The 23,795-nt window shown below is 40.3% G+C and overlaps 1 protein-coding gene and 3 long non-coding RNA genes across 5 annotated transcripts in view; 3 read left to right on the top strand and 1 right to left on the bottom strand.

Annotated features, from left to right (window-relative positions):
- Positions 1-99: 99 nt before the first annotated feature.
- On the bottom strand, positions 100-3,432 carry LOC309711582. Its single transcript, XR_014278019.1, has 3 exons — positions 3,406-3,432; positions 412-519; positions 100-173 (listed from the first exon to the last, which is right to left on the bottom strand). It is a non-coding gene; the product is annotated as an uncharacterized lncRNA (long non-coding RNA).
- Positions 962-23,795, top strand: part of LOC309711565 (uncharacterized protein) — a 68,892-nt gene continuing 46,058 nt past the window's right edge. Inside the window, exons 1-3 of one of the 2 annotated variants that reach the window (XR_014278009.1) lie at positions 962-1,058; positions 1,497-1,552; positions 1,714-1,763. The gene's annotated coding sequence lies outside the window, so the exon portion shown is untranslated. Of the gene's footprint in view, positions 1,059-1,496; positions 1,553-1,713; positions 1,764-23,795 lie in introns of those variants that run through there. The other variant, XR_014278008.1, reaches the window with a different exon arrangement.
- LOC309711577 lies at positions 6,816-9,769 on the top strand. Its single transcript, XR_014278014.1, has 3 exons — positions 6,816-9,226; positions 9,475-9,546; positions 9,657-9,769. It is a non-coding gene; the product is annotated as an uncharacterized lncRNA (long non-coding RNA).
- On the top strand, positions 16,276-20,961 carry LOC309711578. The gene is made up of 4 exons (XR_014278015.1): positions 16,276-17,002; positions 17,982-18,150; positions 19,456-19,573; positions 19,733-20,961. It is a non-coding gene; the product is annotated as an uncharacterized lncRNA (long non-coding RNA).

Here is a 23,795-nt window from a genome sequence, read left to right as displayed (position 1 = left end):
GTAAGAGCAAGAACACTTAAAGAACTAAGAGGCCTGTTACACTCCTCTTTGGAGGCATAATATTATGCAGAGACGTGCACGGCAGGTCTTACCACACTGCCGCTGATGAAGTAGATGATAATCGATGTGTTTGGCTGAAGAATCAGATATCCAATCTCCACCCAATGATCAAGCTGGGGGAAAGAGAGAAACTGAAAACAAACCAACACTCATTATTGTCAATGGGGCCCGGAGGCCAGTATGTGGGTGGGGACCCAAATCAAAAGACAGGCGGAGGGTTTTTCACAAGCTTTATTATAAACAGAGAGATAAGCAATGACACACCATGGAAATGTGGCAGCGAGAAGATGGTTTCTGAATTTGAAGCTTACTTTGCAGGTTAGAAGTGTAAGGTTCTGGAGGCCTGCTTACCACAGTTAGGTAGCTGACGAACTGGCGCTGAATACATCTTAAGTGCTGCCTCGCTGATTGCTGTCAGTGTATATTGACAAATGGCTATAGCCTGGAAATATGGTGCACCTAGCATTCAGACAAATATACAAGGTGTAAACATAATACATCCATACTACATATTATTGTGTGGAAAAACTGAGTATCAATATACAAATGGATCAGATATCAGCAAATGTTTCAAATGTTGTCTCGCGATTCTACTGTCGACCTTCACTGCAGCCTGAATAAAGGAAGGTTGTGCAGACAGTGAAGATTGGGACTAAGCATGCATTATCAGTGCATGTATTTATTGGTAGAGCACCGAGTGGTTTGTTTGAGCGTTTTATCAGATATATTGAGTCCCCGAAACTTCCTGTTGTCTCATGGTACAGAAAAAACCCAATCTATTAACCACCTTTGGGGTTGTTGATCATTTTTCCAGTTTCTAAGAAATGGTTTGAATATGCAGATGAGAACGTGACTTAAAGCAGGGTGATCGGACCGATCATTCAGACATCTTTTGAAACATCAGGATCATCAGGTCTACAGTGAAGTCAGCATGAAGACTCTCAGCCTGACAGTGGGACTGCTGCTCGTGCTGTTCACCGTTTACCACAGCGATGCCTGTAAGTCTGCTTCTTGTACTTGTGTTAGATCAGTTTTTGAATTTCTGTCTTTCTCTGCATTCAGACACAGAGTGAGACAGAGCGAGGACATCAAACTCATATAAGTTCATGGCCATGAAGACCAGTGTTGATCTTAAATTCTTTACTGTAATTAAGTAGATTGAATCCTCGTGTAAACAAGTGTGGTCACATGTTCGGCATGTACTTCACTGAGACATATTTATTTTTTTAACTTAAATAGGAGCCTTCAAACTGTATCTGTCATTAAGATATAACAAATTGTATTTTGTTGCATTAACCTTAATTATATCTGGTATGTTGGAGAAGTCATTAGAAGCAGACGCAGCACTGAGTAATCCCTGTTTTTCTGCTACAGCTAAGGCAGTGATTTCTCCTGACTTTTGTTGTTTTCACTTCTTTGACAAACGCATCCCAAAGGCGAACATCGTCTCCATCGTGAAAACTCACAGACAATGCCCCACACCAGCATTTGTGTAAGTTTGTCTTTCACTGTCTCTTTGATACAATCACTAATGTTTGCCAAGTAAGTCATGTATAAGCAATGTATAATCGTTGAGATTGAAGCCGTAACTCTGCTATTAACCGTAAAATGTGTGAATATGAGAGCAAAATAATGATACTGACTTTTCTACAGGATCAAGACACACAAAAGGCTTTTGTGTGTTAAACAGACTGCAGAGTGGGCAAAAGAACAATTTGACAACCAAAAGAGATTTTGACCCAGCCTGATATGACAATGTCTTAAAGAGCTTCATCTGATGAGGAAAGTTTATAATGCAACAATATGTAAAAACATGTATTGAATTATTTTATAATTTTCTTTCACTATGCAATTGAAATCATTTTTCTATCACATTGTGTTGTTTTGCTTTATTCTTCATTAAAGTTTCATTTCACAAAACTCATCGACTTCATCTGATAGTGAATGTAAAAGTATGTGTGGTTTGTGGCTCAGCTGCAGGGGAGGGGTGGAGTAGCGGGTGCAGGGTGTGCTGTCAGGGAAGGCTGAACCCAGGATCAGAGCTTTGGGGGTGCTGAGCACCCAGGAGAGCTGCCCAGCCAGGCAAGATAAACCTGTCTCTGTCAGTCCCTGCATCCTTAAATGTTGTCCCGAGTTCTCTCTGACTGTCACTTTGGTGCATTTAAACCCCTGTTCCTCCCTGTCCTCATCGTCTGTTGTCTTAGTCTCCGTTATCAGTCATCATAATTTTACCATCTCTGTGCAAGTCAGCAAATTTCTTTATTAAATCATAAGCTTCTTAAATTCATCAAGTCTCTCTGTGCCTGGGTCCTCGTCACAAAACATGACATCACTGTTTTGTGCATTTTAACACAATTTAATCCCCACATTTGTGAAAGAAAAGCAAAACACTTTTTTGAAAAGTCTGTAACAAAACCATCAAATCTGATAAAGGTTATTTAAATGCCGCAAAAGAAGAATGGATTGGAATAAAAAATACACATCCTAACCTTAATTACTGGGGGAGAATAATGAATGATGCTCATAGTGAGTAAAAAGTAAACTGAGTGCATTTTTTGGACAGAGATTCACTTTTAATGTGTATGTATAATATAATACAGATAAATAAAAATACTCCCAAAACAGAATAAATTATTACGAAATATTAATAAAAACTATAAAAATGGAGGCAACTTTGCCCGTGGTTGAATGTATACAATGTATGAAAAAATCTTTATTGCAGATGCTAATTTTACTAATTTATTAATAATAATTTTGTGTTGTAAGATTTATGACTTTCACACATTCATAGTGGTACTTGGGAGAGCTTGAGATTTTTATCAGGTGGTACACACTGTAACAAGTTTGAGAAACACTGATAAGTGTATGTGTGCTTTTGGAAAACATTTAAAGCTGCAGTACAGAATCTTTGAAACAAGCTTAAAACATTTTTAGAATATAAACAGAGCTTCTGCTTCTCTTTACAGCTCCTCACTCCATCAGGGCTGTTTGGCTCTTTCTGATAGTGTGCAAATGTGATGTACGTACTGCGGCAGTCATACAGACAACTGGACGGTCCAAATGTTGGCCTACCTATTACTGGCTGAGGTTTTAGTAGAGTTGTGGCTGAACCACATAAAAATATATCATTAATTTTAATCTCCCCAATCAATGATAGTGTTATGTTGGAATGTTGTTAAAGAGGGTCAAAATGTTTCAACCCAGTTTGTTTTGCAGATTCTGTATAGCAGCTTTAATATAGGGAGGACACAACTTCCAGATTGTGTGAGTAAAATCAGGTTTTTTCTCTTTGTCAGTTTAACAGTTTCTGTTGTGCCTGTCACTGCTCCCTGTCTGTTTTCTTACCTGGTTCTTCCTGACCTTGTACTTTCTTCTCACGTTCCCTCTTTCCTCTCTCCCTCTTTGGACTGACAATCATACACAAATAGATTGTATTCAATTAGATGAAAAATTACATTAATATGAAAAAAATTCTATTAAGATCACTAACAAAAAGTCCTCTCTCAGTGTACTTTCAACCAAAAGGCAAATAACCAAACCACATGAACATCTAATAAAAGATATAAACATTGAAACACTGATCCAACATTATTCTTGATTGACGGATCATTTGATCTTACACTTTTACCTGAATGTGGCTCCTTTTTTTGTAAAAACTTCCTTATATCCAGTATGAACCTGGCTGTCTCTCTGTACACAAACACACACACATACACGCACAACAGGAGTTATAAGGTTAATGGGCATCCAGTCAGTTAGCTAGTTAGTATCCATTTCAAACAGGACAGTGGTAACAACAGTAGGCTACGGACAATTCTAAGTTTTAGATTTTAAATAGGCTGTATACATTTCAATGGGAGCAACAGGATGGTCAAATGTCACTGAATTTACTACTGAGCAGGACGGATTGTAGGGTAGCAAACGTTGTCGGAAAACACGTTTTAGACACTGCAGGTTACCTGGTGTAAGGTTTTTCAGCTAAAAAGAAACCTGGTCTGACTCCTACCTAACTATATAAAGAGTAACTGAAGGTTAAATGCAGCTAATATGTCCTGTTTTAAGCCAGGCACTTAAACCTCCGCTCCGCTGCGTCTCAGCCACCATGGCTCTGGCAGCATTTTTGGGGGTGCTAAAGCACCCCCAAAAATGGGCTAAAATCGCCCCTGGCTGAACCACACAGCTGTTCTCCATCACTGGGTCATGCCTGCCCTATTTTACGAAGATGCTGGGACCCGACGAGAGAGCGGTGTGGTGTGCTGAGCAGGAGAGGGCAGCTGAAAAACTCCATGAATAAATTGTCTTAAAAAATCCTAATCAGTGAAACAGCTGTCAACGTACAATGTCGTGTGGATGGTGGAATCATTTTTATATCACTGCTTCATTCTTCGTTAAAGTTTTATTTCAGTTTATAAAAAAACAATATGTAAAAACATGTATTGAATTATTTTATAATTTTCTTTCACTATGCAATTGAAATAATCTTCATTAAAGTTTCATTTTACAAAACTCATCGACTTCATCTGACAGTGAATGTAAAAGCATTTTCATGCCTATGTTTTGGAGTTCATCGGATGTGACTGGAACACCTCAATTCAATGATTTGGATGGGTGAACATATACCCACATAACAGACAGGTCTGGCCTAGATCTGGTGTCAAGCTGGCACTGCTGGCTGACTTCTGGCATGGTAAGTGGTATGTCATCCAGATGTGGTCCAGACCTGGCGTAGATGGCACTGTTTATGTGATGGCATGCCACATCTGGCCCGATTATGGTTTGGTTTATGTGGTCCAGGCTCATAGAAAACAGGTCTGACTATTTCTTTGGTCATTTTAGCCTTTTTGGCCAGGGTGAAGGGAGTATCTGCCATCAAACAAGAAGACAGCCGCATGTAACTACGACAGTGTTTGCTAGTTCACCTTACGTGCATTAATGTAATAACGTGGTTAGCCTACTCAACGTAAATTACACACAAACAACATTAAGCTACTCACTCAGAGAAGAACGGCTGCACTGCCATCATCATCCGTCATCATTTCTGCTACACTGGCAGGGCTAGGGGCCAGGACTCTCCTCTTCGGGTTCTTGGGGGATGTTGCTAAGTCCGGGTCCGATAACAGGCACCACACCCGCAGTAGATGCGCTTGGTGTGAGGTCTCGCAGCAAGCTATCAAATACGGCGCATTTTTCGGCTTTTAACAAAATGCTATGCGTCGCCAGGTGTTTCATCGGATTTGAGGTGTTACCTCCTTTGACAGTATCACAGTATCAGCTTAAAGCACTTGTTGCAGGCTGCTGAGTTTGCATCTTTTGCTGTGAAGTACAGGCAGACTTTTGACCGCTTCGCCTTGGGCATTTTTAATCTGTAGCTCTGCTCTAAAAGAATGTACGTACCTGGGCCCGCCTACTATCCTCGGAAACGTAAAATGATTGACTAGAATTCAAAGTGTATGACATCTCAGGAAAATAAAGCACCGAAATAAAGCACCGAAATGTGCGCTGCTTTTCGGTCTGGTTACTACCGTTTATGTCAGAACCGGTGCCATCATGCCACCGGATACCGGTACCCATCCCTATTTGTGAGTGTACACTTTATCTAAAACCCTAGTGAGGGTTTACTCATGTTTACCACTGGGTGGCTGCAGCTCAGGAGGTAGAGCAGGTCACCTACTGATCAGAAGGTTAGTGGTTTGTTTCCTGGCTTCTCCAGTCTGCATGTCAAGACAGTGAATGTGTATGAATGTAGTTAGGAAGTGTGTTAATGTGGATTGTTGTATAGAGCACTTTGAGTAATCTGGGAGAGTAGAAAAGCACTATATAAGAATCAGTCCATTCACAGTCGGAGCAGAGTTTTGTCATGTTACTTTTGCACTATCATGTTCCGGCACATGTTGTTATTACATGGCTTGATTAAGGTACACATTAGGCTGACATCTTGGGCCAGCACAGGGCCAGCAGTGTGTCTGCAACTGGCCTTGTGCTGGCCCATGTGTGGGCCACCTCTGGCAAACCAGATCTGGGCCACCAAAGGGCCGTCATCCTTTGCGGTATGTGGGCAATGTGTAAGCACATTGTATGGGCCAGATCTGGGCCATAACAATTTTGCTTTGTGGGTAGACTTTTGATGATATGGTTGTTACGCCCCAGTCTAGGGGTACAGGAACGCAACATAAGTTTGAAAAGATTGCCCCGCCCTGGTCCCCAAAACCATACACAGAGGGAAAACCAATGTCTTAGTGAATGGTGATTTATTTCACTACACTGCAAAAATGAAGCTCCGGGGTGAACAAAGGCCAAAATAACAAACAAAACAAGCTAAGTCAGGAGGAGGTGCTATCTAAAACCCTATGTGAAATCAAACATCAAACAAAAGACAAGCGCTACACCTAACTCCCTAACTGAAATAAACAGGAGAAAACAGTGCAAGGAAAAACAATAAGGCAGCTCACCCCTTCTGTTGCAGTGCTATTTACAATGTGCTATTTACAATGAAAACTAATGTACACACTATATACAGAACTGAGAAAAGTCGCACAAAGTCACAGGCACAAATGTCTCAGGTTTTGGAGGCCAGGGTCAGGTCTGCTGCTGCTGTCAGTGGCTGCCCCCGGGACAACTGCTGGTGGAGGGATTTTGAATGCGACCACATGATCGCCGGACCAATCGGCAGCCGTCAGCTCATCCACTCAGGGACCTGCAAAGACTTAAAGGCACAGACAAAGGAAACAACCACCAAAACAGATTATGGACAGGGCCATAACAATGGTATATTATGATATATTTTCTTGTCCAACTTTGGGCCCCTTAATTGTGACCACAGTGTACCCATCTTCTGATTGCAGCTTCCAGCAGAATAATGCCTCATGTCAGAAAGGTGAAATCTCCCCAACTGGTTTCTTCAACTCGAATGGCCTCCACAGTCACCAGATCTCAATCTAATAGAGCACCTTCATGATGTGATGGAACAGGAGATTAACATCATGGATGCATTCTCTCATGGAATTTAGTGCTCGTGCTCAAGAATACTTCCACAAATTACAGTCCATGAACACAATTCACTGTGGCATCCGCAAATGCAGGTTAAAGCTCCATCATGCATAGAAGAAGCCATATGTGAACATGGTCTAAAAATTCTGGTGTTTTCTGTTTTTCACCAACAGGGTTCACTAGTGAATTCAGTTCAATTTTATTTTTACAGCACCAAATCACAACAACAGTCGCCTCAAGCCTGACCACCTTTCATAATATTACAGCTCAGGATAGAAAAGTGTTTTTTCCATTTCTTCCATCATACTATCTATAACTGGATAACATTTTTTGATTCTGAACATCGTTTGCTGTGTGGGTCTGCATGCGGTCCAAGGCAAGAAGTGAGACAAGAGAATCATTAAGTTTTCTTGCTTTCTTTTTCCCCACAATATCAGTCGACAGGTCATCAAAAAAGGATTCAGTAGAGTAATGAACCACTGTCTCCTTAAGCAGTTCAACTAGATTTATAGCCTTAGACAGGTCAACAGTTTTCGGACTGAAGCATTTCTGATAACATGTTAAAGCCACTCAGAGTGTAAGGCTTCCAACAAAATTCAGACCCATCTGAACCAGAATGCCCCTTGCTCCTACAGCTCTCTGTTGGTCTCTGAAGAGATCTCTTCTAGTACACACAAAAAAACCAGCAATCTGTCCATGATATTGCGACACGAGGATGCTGGGACCTGACAAGCACAGGGTCATGATTGCTTTCCACATTGAACATTTCTAGGAAAATGCCCCTTTTATTTGAGTCAGTACACTGTGACCACTCTTTCAAGCACCTGTTTCTGGCGATGGCAAGGGCCGTCCATTACAGTCATCAGAGTTTAACAGAACCCACTGACTTTAAACATTGCTTTCTCCCAATGACGATATCCCACAGCTGAAGTAAATACACAGTAACAAGAGTCTCTACTCTGGGAACATTCCAACCAAGGGTGTATTTTGTACCATTCTGGGAGCACCCTGCTTGATATGTCTTAGGAAACCTCAGATCACGTGGTTGTGGGGCCTTCACTTTTGAATTTGCATATGTCTAAATTCACACACAAAAAAGAAAAATATACCAAATCTAAAACTCTGCGCAATAATCGACTTGGAGGAGTGAAAAAGAAATTCAAAACAAAGGAGCACTCATAACATTTTTACCATGAAGAAACGCCCAAAATCAGACAACGTTAGCATTTTTGATCTTCTATTGCAGTTTCCTGGTTAAAGGTCAGCATGGTTGTGGTCTGTTGTAAATTAAAAAAAAACCCCAAAGAAAAGTACCCAGCATGAACAGTGAATGTGTTTACATTCAATCAAAGCCACAGTCTTTCTCTAAATTTAAATAGAGTGCTTTTTTTTTTTTTTTTTTTTGCTACTTTTAGTCACTACCATGAGGTGGGATCATTTATAACTGTGCCTCCAATGCAGCTTGGAAATGTTTCTGCAGCTAGCATTCAGACAAATATGCAACATAAAACATCCATAACAGATGTTATTGTGTGCAAAAGTGAGTATCAATACACAAATGCATTTTTAACATTTTGTGTGCAGAAAATGATTTGTGTAACCTGAACTGATATACATCAGGCATGAGCAGATGTCTTACGTGAATGAAGGAAAGTTGTGCAGAAATTGATAATTAAGGAGTACTGAAAATTCTGAAATGACAGAAGAGGTTTATGGAGAAAATTAATTAACCATGAAAAGATCCCTGTTAATGAATTTGCCATCTAATTATAGCTTAATATTTGCAGCTTGATCTACTACTCTGAGTTGAGATACAAGTATGCATGCAGTGCATGCATCGTACGGACTTTGTAGAAGATGAAGTGGTTTGTTTGAGCTTGTTTTATCAGATAATCAGAGTGATATTGAGTCTTTGAAACTTCCTGTTGTCTCATGTTGCAAGAAACCCCAATCTATTAACCACCTTCAGAGTTCTTGATCATTTTTCCACTTTCCTTAGAACTGCACTGAATATGCAGATGAGAAAGCGACTTAAAGCGGGGTGAACGGTCTGATGAATTCAGACAAAATCAGTCATCATTCAAACATTAGCATCATCAGGTCTACAGTGCAACATGAAGACTCAGCCTGACGGTGGGACTGCTGCTTGTGGTGTTTGCAGTTTAGCACAGCGATGCCTGTAAGTCTGTGTTAGATTTTTCCCAGGTTTTCACGCACAAAATATGAGTAATCCTGAGCATCTTATCTTGCCATTAGAAATTATATGTTGGTTATTTTTGTCATGTATCTCTTTGACTTTTGCACAAGCATTTTTTTCTTTGGTTTTTCTTACCTAAAATAAATTTAATTAGTGTGTAACCATTTCCAGTGGTTTTTGCAGCAGTAGTTCTTTGAATTGTCTGTGTTTTTTTCTTTGTTCAATCACAGAGTGAGATAGCCATGATGTCAGCGTCACTGATGTGTATTGTCATGAAGACCAATGTTGATCTCAAGTGAGCTGTAAGTTCTTCACTGTAATTTTCTCACTGTGCAAACTCAAACTAAATCCTGGTGTGAGCTGGTTGGTTAGTTGGTTACATGAAATAATAATTATTATCATTGTTACTTAGGGCGATCGTGGCTCAAGATTTGGCTGTTCGCCTTGTAATCAGAAGGTTGCTGGTTCGAGCCCCGGCTTGGACAGTCTCGGTCGTTGTGTCCTTGGGCAAGACACTTCACCTACTACCTACTGGTGAGGGGCCGATGGTGCGATATGGCAGCCTCGCCTCTGTCAGTCTGTCCCAGGGCAGCTCTGGCTACGACTGTAGCTTGCCTCCACCAGTGTGAGAGTGAATGAATAGTGGAATTGTAAAGCGCTCTGAGGGTCTCGAAAAGCGCTATATAAATGCAATCTGTTATTATTATTTAAACCAACTGTTAACTGTATATTTCTGTACATTTAAGTATTATTATTCATATTGCCGCATTCATTGACCTTGTTTATAGGTAATTTCATTGTTTAATCACATTAAAATGTTCCTAATTTAATGTTTAAAAGCACTTGAAAAAGGCAAAATCCCATGTAAAATTAGGGCAACAAACTGTATTGTCATTACTGAAAATAACCGTATTTTTATGAAAGTTATTTTCTGGTATTATTTTGGCGCCCCAACTGCTGGAATATTAATGTTTTTTTAGGATTTTTTTTTTTTTTACAGTGTACTGTTCCTGTTCAACTCATATCTAATCATCCAATCAGCCAAAGGAGATTTAAGTGACTTTGAATGTGGTGTGGTTGTTATTTGCCAGTCGAGCTGGTCTGAATATTTCATAAATGGCTGATATACTTGAATTTTCCCAAACTTTAGGGTCTCTATGGTTTACAGAGAATGGTCTGAAAAAGAGGAAATATCCAGTGAGCGGCGGTTCTCTGGGAGAAAATACTTTGTGAAGGCCAGAGGAAAATAGACTGATTTGAGCTGATAGAAATCGAACAGTTATTCAAATAACCACTGCAAAACCACTTAATGTCACTCGTCAGTTACAAAAATTAACATTAGATTGAAATTTGTTCTGACTCACCAAAATTAGACAATAGAAGATTTGATAAATGTTGCTTTGTGTAATGTGTTTAGATTTTGGCTGCAACATTCAGATGGTAGGTTCAAAATTTGATGTAAACAACATTCTACATCCATTCTCCCATGTATTAAAAACTCAAGCGTAGGTGTTGGTTGCCTGGATCTTGTGCTTTCCATTCAGCTGACTCCTCAGGACTTGTCTTACCCTTTGCAGGTAAGGCAGGTCATCTTGGTTCCCATTTGCCTGTAGGATTCCTAGGTATCTGTAGCTATCCTCGATGTCTCCAATGTTACCGTCTAGTAGTACAATCATCTCAGTTCTGACTACTTTCCCTTTCTTCGTTACCATCCGACTACACTTCTCCAGTCCGGCTGACATTCCAATGTTAACGCTGTAGATCAGGGGTGGAGAACTCCAGGCCTCAAGGGCCGGTGTCCTGCAGGTTTTAGATATCACCCTGGGTCATGTCGTGAAAATTTCAAGTAACCTGCAAACACTCAGTGAGCGTCTTTTGAAGTGGAGTTTATTATATACACTGCAGTGGAGACAACAATGGTCTCTAATGATAGATATCTTATATACAAACTGGCAAAACTCAGAGACAAAGAGAATTCCAGAGCACATTGCGTCACTCTATACCTGCCAGTTCAGCTCATCCTTGAAACCTTCCCTTCAGAGAGAATAACGACCAGCAATCACCTCCCTTTCCCCCCCAGAAATGAGCAACAGCCCCCCCCGCACACAGGTGCCTGGATGTCTCTGGCCTATTACAATGGCCCCACTGTGAAGGTGTGATAAAGCATAAAGACACATTTGTGATGCTATCCTATATGTATGTAACTAAAAAACAAGTACAAAAGTACATTAGATAAATACATAACGTGGTAGGACTCGACTTAAGCGGTCAAAGAAGTGCAGGAGACTGATGCTGTCCAGTGTAGCAAGTGATTTATTCACCATTTTGTGGCCCAACAATATTTACAAAGAAACAAATAAGAAACTCAACTCTATAACTCAGTTCAAATAAACATAACTGAACTTAAATCAACAGAAATTAAGGTCAACCTGCACACAGCTACACTGACCTGAACCTTTTCCCCCAAAACACCTGAGTTCTTCTGCTTAAATAGTCCACTTAACCAAACAATTTCTCCTCTGGACTATTCCATTCAGTAGGTAGGTAAGATGAACATGATTATATTCAAACCTCTACTACTCCTCTTTACTGGCAACATAAACTCTTTGGTGTAATCAATACATATTACAACAATAAATCTATTTCTCCATAAACCCTCTAAAATCAACTTTATTAAATTATAAGAGTTCTTCCCCTTCTGCACTTGGTCTCTTCCTGTGACCTCAGATGAACCCAGAAGGTATAAAGCAGGAAGTAAAACTACATTTCCTCCTTTTGTTTCTGCAAGACAGGTAGGCAAGGTAAGTTCTTAACTTAGCAAACTTGTATGAATTGATTTAAACCAAGATGTTATATTATATAATCTGTAAAAGTGCAAAACATAAACAAACCCAGGATAGTAGATGTTTGCCTATTGCAGATTACATGTGAAATATGGTTAAATCAAAACAAGAATGTTAACTAAGAATATAGACAAATGGTCTTCTCACCCACTTTGTCACACATAAGATAAAGAAGTTTCCCATCACAGTCAACACACCTGAATCAAATTAGTTCATTACCAGGCCTATGAAAAAGGAGGTAATTTAGCCATTTAAATCAGCTGTTTTCGATCAAGGTCATGTCTAAAACTTGCAGGACACCAGCCCTTGAGGCCTGGAGTTTCCCCACCCCTGCTGTAGATCCTTCACTGCAGCCTGAATAAAGGAAAGTTGTGCAGAAAGTGAAGATTGGGACTATGCATGCATTATCAGTGCATGCATTTATTTGTAAAATAATGAGTGGTTTGTTTGAGTTTGTTTTATCGGATATATTGAGTCCCTGAAACTTGTCTCATGGTACAGAAAAACCCCAATCTATTAACCACCGTTGGGTTGTGGATCATTTTTCCCAGTTTCTTAGAATTCGTTTAAATATGCAGATGAGAACGTGTCTTGAAGCGTGGTCATTGGACCGATCACTTCAGACACGTCATCATCAGGTCTACAGTGAAGTCAGCATGAAGACTCTCAGCCTGACAGTGGGACTGCTGCTCATGCTGTTCAGTTTACCACAGCGATGCCTGTAAGTCTGCTTCTTGTACTTGTGTTAGATCAGTTTTTGAATTTCTGTCTTTCTCTTCATTCAGACACAGAGTGAGACAGAGCGAGGACATCAAACTCATATAAGTTCATGGTCATGAAGACCAATGCTGATCTCAAGTGGGCTGGAAGTTCTTCACTGTAATTTTCTTACTCTGAATCCTTGCGGAAAAAGTGTGGTCACATGTCCGGCATGTCCTTCATTGAGACAGATTTTTTGTTTTTCTATTTTCTATGTATCTCTATCTTTTATGTCTTTGCTTAATAATCTTGCTCCAAGACATAAAATAAGAGCCTTCAAACTTAATCTTTTATTAAGATATAACAAATTGTGTTTGTTGCCTGATGAGCATTTAACCTTAATTATATCTGATATGTGGGAGAAGTCATTAGAAGCAGACACAGCACTGAGTAATCCCTGTTTTTCTGTTGCAGCTAACGCAGTGAAATCACCTGCCCTCTGCTCGTTTCACTTCTTTGACAAATGGATCCCAAAGGTGCACACTTGAAGTTGCTTTGTAAATTACAAGTGTTGGTGGATCAGCAGGTAGCTGATCAGCTGCATTCTCTCTCTCACTCGCCGGGGCGGAAATTATTGCGGGTCAATGCCCTCGGCCCACTCACCTGTGAAGTGGAAACACCTGATTCTCACTGATGCTACCAGCATTTAAGCAGAGGGATGGCAGCCATTTATCGCTGGATTGTTGCGTGAATCACGTTAGTGTATCTCTGCTCTCGTAGTATTAGACTCCGAAGGCTATACCTGTGCCTTCGTTCTAATGTGTTCACTCTGTGTTTAGATCCCGTGGACCCGTCCCTGATTTCCTGGTGAAGATCCCTAGTCATGGACTGTGTTGGGAGTAACAGAATACATGTACCGTCGTTACATATTTAAAATACAAAATGTGAGTAACTGTATTCAGTTACCGTTTAAAAGGGTGGTATTCAGAATACAGTTACTTTGTTGAAATAAAGGGATTACACGGCGGTCTTTTCCTGTTTCATATGTTTGGCTATGCCCTCTCTATTTTTGGTAATTCCACGCCGGTGGAAACCCAAACAAAACGCGTATTAAGAGGTTCAAATGCCTGTGTCTCAATCTTGCGTCTCATAATGACGTGAAGAAATGTTTTTTTTATGAAGGCAATAGGCAGAGTGTTGCAGGCATCGCCCTAAAGAATGTAGCCTCATGGGCAGTGTAGTCCATGCTGCAGGGAGAATGGACTGCCATACCCGTTATGTGTCTGTGAGCGAGGGAGGGAGGGAGAAAAAGGAAAAGTACGAGCTGTCACCGAGCAGAAACGGGAGATGGGTTGCCGGGCCTCTGATTGCAAAAAGCCGCCTTAAAGCATTTATGAAACTGTCTGTGCTCATTGATTCGATCAACTCGATATGGACTGGTCTTGTCGACAGACATGAGAACATCACGGCCCACCTTTTAGAGCTAGCTTTTCCTCTTCTTGTGCGCTGGGTTATAATGTCCCATGGCCCGAACACGTCTACACCCACATATGTGAAGGGGGGTGCAAGTTGCATTCGTTCAGATGGTAAGTTTCCCATTTGCTGACATTCCGCTTTTCCTCTCAATTTCTTGCATGTGACACACTTAAAAAGCACTGTGCTGATAGCCCTTTTGGCCCCTACCATCCAGAACCCTGCAGCTCTAATTTCACCTTCTGTGAAATGTCTTCCTTGGTGTTTCAGTGTCGTGATAGTGCCGTATTAAGAGCGTTCCCAAGTGGTGTCGGGCAGGGATGATGAGAGGGTGAGTGGTGTCGATGTCCAGTTCAGATTGTATGATTCGGCCCCCAACTCTTAAGAGTCCATTACCATCTAGAATAGGATGCAGTTTCCAGAGACTGCTTGAGGGGGAGATTGTGATTCTTTCCTGAATACACTTTATTTCCTCTTTGTAGCACTCACTCTGAACTAGGGATGGGTACCGGTATCCGGTGCCATGATGGCATAACATAAACATAAATGGTAGTAACCAGACCGAAAAGCAGCGCACATTTCGGTGCTTTTTTTCCCCCTGAGATTCACTTTGAATTCTAGCCAATCATTTTACGTTTCCGAGGATAGTAGGCGGGTCCAGGTACGTACATTCTTTTAGAGCAAAGCTACAGATTAAAAATGCCCAAGGTGAAGCGGTTGAAGTCTGGCTGTACTTCACAGCAAAATATGCAAACTCAGCAGCCTGCAACAAGTGCTTTAAGGTGATACTGTGATACTGTCAAAGGAAGTAACACCTCAAATCCGATGAAACGCATAGCGGTTTTTTTTTTTGTTTTTTTTTAAAGCCGAGAAATGCACCGTATTTGATAGCTTGCTGCGAGACCTCACACCGAGCACATCTACTGCGGGTGTGGTGCCTGTTATCGGACCCGGAGTTAGCAACATCCCCCAAAAACCCGAAGAGGTGGTGTTTCTCAGCTGGTGGCGAAATGCCAAAGAAGCAACTTAATGTCTGTTGTTTTTTGGACATTTAGATGGTGACAAGCAACATGTGTAAGGTTAAATGACATGGTCAAGAACGCAAAGGTGCTTGGTAACACAAGTGTCACTATGCGTTCCTAATTTTTGTCATGCATGCGTAACTGCGTACCAGTTTTGTGCACCCCTGATTATACTAGTATTTAAATATGAAAGAAATTTGCTCTGATTCAATGGCATCTTTTGACTCATCTACAATGACTGAACCTGTGCACTCTCTTTAGCTTCTTTAACTTCTCCTCAGCAACCATTTCAGCCAAACATGACAGAATTTGGGTTGTTTTGCTGGTGTACAAAATATTTTTTGCTTGTTGTTCCAGTCTCCTTCTAACCACAGGGTCATGATTGCTTATCATGTTTGGCATTTCTAGGAAAATTCCCCTTTTATTTGAGTCAGCACACTGTGACCACTCTGAGCTATGTTTTTAGTAGCAGTGAAGATTAGAATTTCTGCTTTTGTCTTACTGTATGTTTTGTTTTCAAGCACCTGTTTCTGGCGATGGCAAGCGCCATACATTACAGTCATCAGAATTTAACAGAACCCACTGACTTTAAACATTGCTTTCTCCCAATGACGATATCCCACAGCTGAAGTAAATACACAGTAACAAGAGTCTCTACTCTGGGAACATTCCAACCAAGGGTGTATTTTGTACCATTCTGGGAGCACCCTGCTTGATATGTCTTAGGAAACCTCAGATCACGTGGCTGTGGGGCCTTCACTTTTGAATTTGCATATGTCTAAATTCACACACAAAAATGAAAAATATACCAAATCCAAAACTCTACACAATAATCGACTTGGAGGAGAGAAAGAGAAATTCAAAACAAAGGAGACATGACATTTTTAACATGAAGAAACGCCCAGAATCAGACTGAGCGGGTCACAACGTTAGCATTATAAATCTTCTATTGCAGTTCCCTGGTTAAAGGTCAGCATTGTTGTGGTCTGTTGTAATACAAACAAACAGAAAAGTACCCAGCATGAACATTGAATGTGTTTACATTTAATCAAAGCCACAGTCTTTCTCCAACTTTAAATAGAGTGCTTGTAGTTGCTTAAAACTATGAGGTGGGATCAGTTATAACTGTGCCTCCAATGCAGCTTGAAATGTTTCTGCAGCTAGCATTCAGACAAATGTGCAACATGTAAACATAACACATCCATAATCAGAGATGGGTAACGCGTTACTGTATTCTGATTACTTTTTTCAAGTAACGAGTAAAGTAAGGGATTACTATTGCAAAAACGGTAATTAGATTGCCGTTACTTTCCCGTAGGAACGCTGCGTTACTGCGTTACTAAAACCGTGATTTTTTTTGCGAGAATGTCTCACGACAGTGACGTAAGCGAGTGCGCCGTTAGTGACAACAGCTGTGTGCAGATCAACAATGGATCATATATCGAGTGCAGAGAGAGTATGAGCGTGCAGCGTTTAAAGCGTGGAAGTACTGACCTTACTTTGAGTTTGATTCCATAAAAAGTGACAAAAACATTAGCGTCCATCGTGCGTGGGAAGAAAACTTCTTTTTACAGCGAAAAAAAACCCCCTAAACTTCCGAGCAAGCACCGAGTGCGCCATGACGTAATGGGAAACTCACAGAGAAAGTCGCGGATTCTTCAACTGACCGCGGCACACCTGCACCAGGGTAAACCTCCGCCTACCGCAGTCCTGCTTTACAGGTGAAAATAGAGCAACAGCACCGCTGAGTCTTTGACTTTATTTATTTTCTGCTGTGTTTTACTTGCATCTATTTGAAAGACTGAGTGTAAACACAAAAAATATTTTATTTTATGTGCTGGAATGTGCAGAAAATAGGTTTAAATGTTAAACTAATTTATTCAACTCAAAGAATGTTGCATATAATTAAATTTTTGCTTGATGCATAAAGTTAAAAGATTAAAACTGATAAAACAAGTTAAAAAAAAGAGACTTTTCCATTTGATTACATTTTGTATGATGGATTATGTAGAAAAAGTAGAATTGGGCTGAAAGATCGATCGCTTTATCACCTCTTCAGGTTGTAAATCGTGTTTTTAAAAAGTAACTAAGTAACTAAGTAATTAATTACTTTTGAAAATAAGTAATCAAAAAAGTAACGGGATTACTTTTTTGGGGAAGTAATCAGTAATTAGTTACTGATTACTTTTTTCAAGTAACTTGACCAACACTGTCCATAATACATATATTCTTTGCAGAAAATGATTTGTGTAACCCGAACTGATATACATCAGGCATGAGCAGATGTCTTACGTGTTGTCTCGTGAATCTGCTGCAGCCTTCACTGCAGCCTGAATGAAGGACAGTTGTGCAGAAATTGGTGATTAAGGAGTACTGAGGAAAATTATGAAATGACAGAAGAGGTTTAATGGGAAACAAAGAATGAATGAACCATGAAAAGATCCCTGTTAATTGAATTTACCATCTAATTATAGCTTAATATTTGCAGCTTGACCTACTACTCTGAGTTGAGATACAAGTATGCATGCAGTGCATGCATCGTACGGACTTTGTAGAAGATGAAGTGGTTTGTTTGAGCTTGTTTTATCAGATAATCAGAGTGATATTGAGTCTTTGAAACTTCCTGTTGTCTTATGTTGCAGAAAAACCCAATCTATTAACCACCTTCAGGGTTGTTGATCATTTTTCCACTTTCCTTAGAACTGCACTGAATATGCAGATGAGAAAGCAACTTAAAGCTCAGGAGGCCACTTCAGACATCTTCTGAAACATCACTATCATCAGGTCTACAGTGCAGTCAACATGAAGACTCTCAGCCTGACGGCGGGACTGCTGCTCATGGTGTTTGCAGTTTACCCCAGCGATGCCTGTAAGTCTGTGTTAGATTTTTCCCAGGTATTCTTGTTTTCACACACAAAATATGAGTAATTCTTGCCATGAGAAATTATATGATGGTTATTTTGTCATCTATCTGTGCAATTTTTGCATAAATATTTAGTTCATTTTTTTTAAATTTAAAAAGCGGATAAAATTTTCCAGCGTCTTACCGTGCCTTAAAAAATTATCATAGTACATTTATTTATTTATTTACAAATAATGCTTTTTAAAGCTAGTTAACTAGCTCAATTGGACCAATAGGATGAACAAGACTTTCTAAAATTGTTTTTGCAGTGATGACGCACGAACCCAGTATTGCTAACTTAGTGACTTTGTCACTATATTTAGCAAGTTTTATAATTAGAATTAAACTTTATTGTCATTTCACATGCCACAAGTACAAGGCAACGAAATGCAGTTTGCATCCATCCAGAAAGTTCTTTAGCAATAATATAGATATTACACAATATGGATCTATTATAGGTATGTTACAATGTACATGGTATGAAGGTATGTTATGAATATACTATAAGTGTAAGTATGTTCAGGCTATAGCTCTAGTGAGTGAACAAGCTATGTACAGGCTATATAACAGGTTATACATGTGGTTAAAAATGTGAAAACTATATAGATTGTAGATATACAATTGGAGTATTAATAAACAGTTGTAAAACTATAATTATTATATTGTACAGTATGATTGTCTATGCAGCATTTACAGTAGTGCAGTTGAGATCAGTGAGATATATGGATAATTTATACAGTAGTTATATAAAGGGCCATTGGTTGTGAGTAGTGGTTCAGTCCATGTTAATATTGTGTGTATGAGGGGTTTAGACCGCCTTAGTGACTTTTTTTCTAAAAAGCCACCAGCGACAAATCTGGCGACTTTTGCTGGTGATAGACCTCACGCAGCAGTCGCCCTCAGCTGCTGTCAGAGCAAGAGATGTTCCCACCTACGCGTCCAAACTGCAAATGAATCCCCCCCGACTGTTACGCAGTCAGTTCTTCTTTTACTGTTACTTTTTGTGGATCACAAGGTATAAAACTACCCGCTCATTAAAAAAAAAAAAAAACTCCTCCAGAGTGCCTATTTTGTGTCACTTTTCCCAGTCCCAAGCAAGATAAAGGGGGAGGGTTGGAATTGTGACAATAAAAAAAAACAAACAATAAATGCTAAGGGGAGAGTTTGGACCCAGAAGCAGCTAATGAGCATGAACCTTATTTATATCTGGTATGTTGGAGAAGTCATTAGAAGCAGACGCAGCACTGAGTAATCCCTGTTTTTCTGTTACAGCTAAGGCAGTGAATGCACCTGACCTTTGCTGTTTTCACTTCTTTGACAAACGGATCCCAAAGGCGAACATCGTGTCCATCGTGAAAACTCACAGACAATGTTCCACACCAGCATTTGTGTAAGTTTGTCTTTCACTGTCTCTTTGATTCGATCACTAATGTTTGCCATGAAGTAATGTATAAGCAATGTATAATCGTCCACATTAAAGCATAACTCTCCTATTAAGAGTAAAATGTGTAAATATGAGAGCAAAATAATGATACTGATTCTTCTGCAGGATCGAGACACCCAGAACGCTTTTCTGTGTGAAGCAGACTGTGAAGTGGGCAATGGAACAATTTGTTAAAGAAGAGAGAGCGAAAATTGAACCAATGCTACAATTAACACTTCAAAAATCACAAAATGCTTTCACTCCATGAAGTTACTTTGTAAACTGTTGCTGGAATTTTAACCCCTTTATTCTTTACCTGCTTAATTACAGCTGCAGAATATAGAGAACATATATTTTATGCTGATTTCAATTTTTTTTTTTTTACATTATCACAATATCAACTTCATAATTTGGGAATTATGTTAATCCAGTATGTAAAACTCAGTTGATAAAGTGTCTTCCCTCATTAATATCCCATAATCATCTGAAGGTGCTTTTACTGTAAGATGGGAGCATTGAAGAACCACATGAAGTGCCAGACGACATAAAGTTAGATGGCAGGGTTAGTGAGTGCAAAGACAGAGTGCTGAAAAAGTCTCCAATGTTTTGGTGACTAAGAAACTCCAGAGTTCCTCTTCTGGAATTAAAATTGTGATGTGGGTTTTCATGGCCTGTAGGTGTAATGTGTAGGTGACCCCATACGTTTGTCCATATAGTATTCCACACCGCCTACCCTCCATTAAGCCATGTTGACCCAGGTTGATGTGACTGTGTCTCAAAGAGCCTCATTTGATGAGCAAAGTTTATCTTAGTCAGCACTCTTAGGCTTTCTTTAAGCAGCTCTCCAAAGCTTTGAGGTGTGTTTGGCTTCAATATCCTGCTGCAGTGTGAATTCTTCTCCACAAAGATCTACATCACTGTTGGAGCACATCTCTGAAGAATGGATCACTGCTTGCCCTCAGTCAGGGTGCAGTTGACTCACATCAGGTGTTCAGCTCTGGGTCTGGAAACACCACCAGACTTAAACTCTCACCGTCTGATCCACTGTGGTATCTCTCCCTCACCTTACAAAGGCCCTTGTTTTCCTGCCTCTAATCTCTGAGAGCGATTGTTAAAAACAATTTCAAATATTTTTGATTCCTCAGACTCTGAGATTATTTTCAGGTTCAGATGAAAGTTTTGCGCACGTTAAATGTGTTCTCAGGCTTTTGGATCTAGCTACGTATAACATGTATCAAATCATGTGATCATTTGTCTTCACTGTGTTATTGTTATGCTGCTACAGTGTATCTAAAAAGATTTTGTCTTTCTTTATTATTTTGCTTTATTCTTCATTAAAGTTTCATTTCACAAAGCTCAACGACTCCATCTGACACTGAATGTAAAAGTGTTTTCATGCTGTGGCCTTTGTTTTGGAATTTATAAGTATGCTGGTTATGAAAATGTGTTAATAGAAGCAGTTGAAGGTGAATGTGCACAATGTGACATATTTATAAATTGTATATTTTCCATGTGGGAGACGGAGTGGTGAGAATGTTACTGCGGTTCTTTACAGTTCCCATAAAGAGGTGGGGCATTTTAAAGGAAAAGCATGTCATGATGTCAGTTACTTTGTAGACATTGACGATCCTCTGTGTCTACTAACACATTTGAACTTTTAACATTAATCTTTCAGTCAAACAGTCAGTGACCTTTCCATTTCTTGCAATTGAGGTAAAATGATCTGTAGTATCAAACATTTCTGTTGAAAAGCATTTAAAAATGATTTCCTTGCGATTGTATATGACCAAAACCAATCAAACTACATTTTGCACCATATCTGCTGTTCAACTCATATCTAATCATCCAATCGGCCAAAGGAGATTTAAGTGACTTTAAATGTGGTGTGGTTGTTGGTGTCAGTCGAGCTGGTCTGAATATTTCATAAATGGCTGATTTACTTGAATTTTCCCACACTTTAGGGTCTCCAGGGTTTACAGAGAATGGTCTGATAAAGAGGAAATATCCAGTGAGCAGCGTTTTTTTGGGGAGAAAATACTTTGTGAAGGCCAGAGGAAAATAGACTGATTTGAGCTGATAGAAATCAAATTCAAATAATTTGATGTAAACAACATCAAATCCTAGATCCATTCTCCCATGTATTAAAAACCACCTCCAGCTGAACGTCAGCAAGACCAAGGAGCTGGTGGTGGACTTCAGAAGGGGTCAGCACAGAGACTACAAGCCCATTATCATCAATGGAGCTCCAGTGGAGAGGGTGCAGTCCTTCAAGTATCTTGGTATCTACATCTCCTCAGACCTGACATGGGCTGCCCACATTCAGGTCCAGACCAAAAAGGCTAGGCAGCGCCTGTATCACCTACGACAACTGAGGAAGTTCAGGGTCTCTCCAAAGATCCTCAGGATTTTCTATACAGGCGCTGTGGAGAGCATCCTCACACAGAACGTGACATCGTGGTTCGGGAACAGCTGTGTGAAGGACCAAAAAGCTCTCCAGAGAGTGATCCGTACAGCAGAACGCTGCTGCAGGATTGCTCTCCCCCCGCTTCAGGACACCTACACCAGGAGATGCCGGACTAGAGCAGCGCAGATACTGAAGGACCCGTCCCATCCTGGCAACAAACTGTTCCAACTTCTGCAATCTGGTAGAAGGTTCCGCATCTTCCGGGCAAGGACAGAGAGACTCAAGAGGAGCTTCTATCCCCAAGCCATCCGTGCCCTAAACACACACACCCGCCCTCTCACATCATCTATAATTGACTGAGACAGGACTCTTCCAGACACTAAACCAAGGCACAATGTACATTTCAATTCCTTTAATTTTAAATATGTTTATATTGTCTATCCTGTAAAATAGTCAGATGTCTATTCATATTAATGTACAGAATTCACCTGCTTGCTGCTACTACTGCACATTCACCCAGTGTATATACTATATGTATGTATTTACTATATGTATGTATATATATATATATATAATGTTCTTCCTCTACACCCCCCCAATTTTTTTGCACATGTCGAGGAGCGTGTCAGGCTACATTTCACTGTGTGTTATACTTGTATAACTATGCATGTGACAAATAAAGAACCTTGAACCTTGAACCTTGAAAAACTCAGGTGTAGGTGTTGGTTGCCTGGATCTTGTTCTTTCCATTCAGCTGACTCCTCAGGACTTCTTAGGTGCGGCTTTCTAAGTGGCCTCGTCTTAGTTCCCATTTGCCTGTGATTCCTAGGTATCTGTAGCTGTCCTCGATGTCTGTAATGTTACCGTCTAGTAGTACAATCACCTCACTTCTGACTACCTTCCCTCTCTTCATTACCCTCCGACTACACCTCTCCAGTCCGATTGACATTCCGATGTCGTTGCTCTGATCAGGGGTGCGGAACTCCAGGCCTCAAGGGCCGGTGTCCTGCAGCTTTTAACCTTGGGTCAACACACCTGAGTCAAATAATTAGGCCTTTGGAAACTTCAAGACATGTTAAGGAGGTAATTTAACCATTTAAATCATCTGTGTTGGATCAAGGACATGTCTAAAACCTGCAGGACACCGGCCCTTGAGGCCTGGAGTTCCCCGACCCCTGCTGTAGATTCTCGTGGTGGAATCAGTGAATCAATGTCTTGTTCCTGGCATACAGCATGATGTCATCCATGCAGAGGAGGAGGCTGATGATTGCTCCTTTCTGTAGTCGGTATCCATAGCCAGTCTTTTTAATGGTTGCACTGAGGGGGGTTCAAATCTATGCAGGACAGCAGTGTTCACAGGCCATCTCCTTGGTACATCCCACACTTTATGGTAAGTTGTGCCACTGGCTTGAAGTTGGCCTCTAGTGTTGTACACCACATCCAGTGTTGCGCACTGTACTGCCTTGGTGTGGCTGTTCTCACATTGTCCCACTGCCACTGATAGTATAGCTTGGATGTTTCAGTAGAGTTTAGTTGCCTTCTGTCTATCTGGTATAACTCTTCAAGCAACTTGCCGAGGCCGTTAGTGTTTGCTCGACAATTTCTAAAACCATAAGATGGAAGACATGTAACCACAAAAAGATCCCTGTTAATTGAATTTATCATCAAATTATACTGTACTATTTACAGCCTGACCTATTAATCTGCGTTGTTTGAGACATGAGATAAAGATACTGCATGCATTGTAAGGACTTTGTAGAACACTCATTGGGTTTTTTCAGCTTG

The sequence above is a fragment of the Aulonocara stuartgranti genome, assembly GCF_965226115.1.
Source record: "Aulonocara stuartgranti genome assembly, chromosome: 7".
Classification (NCBI taxonomy): Eukaryota; Metazoa; Chordata; class Actinopteri; order Cichliformes; family Cichlidae; genus Aulonocara; species Aulonocara stuartgranti.
Note: the sequence above shows the minus strand (reverse complement) of the source record. Positions and strands in the feature narration are given on the sequence as shown.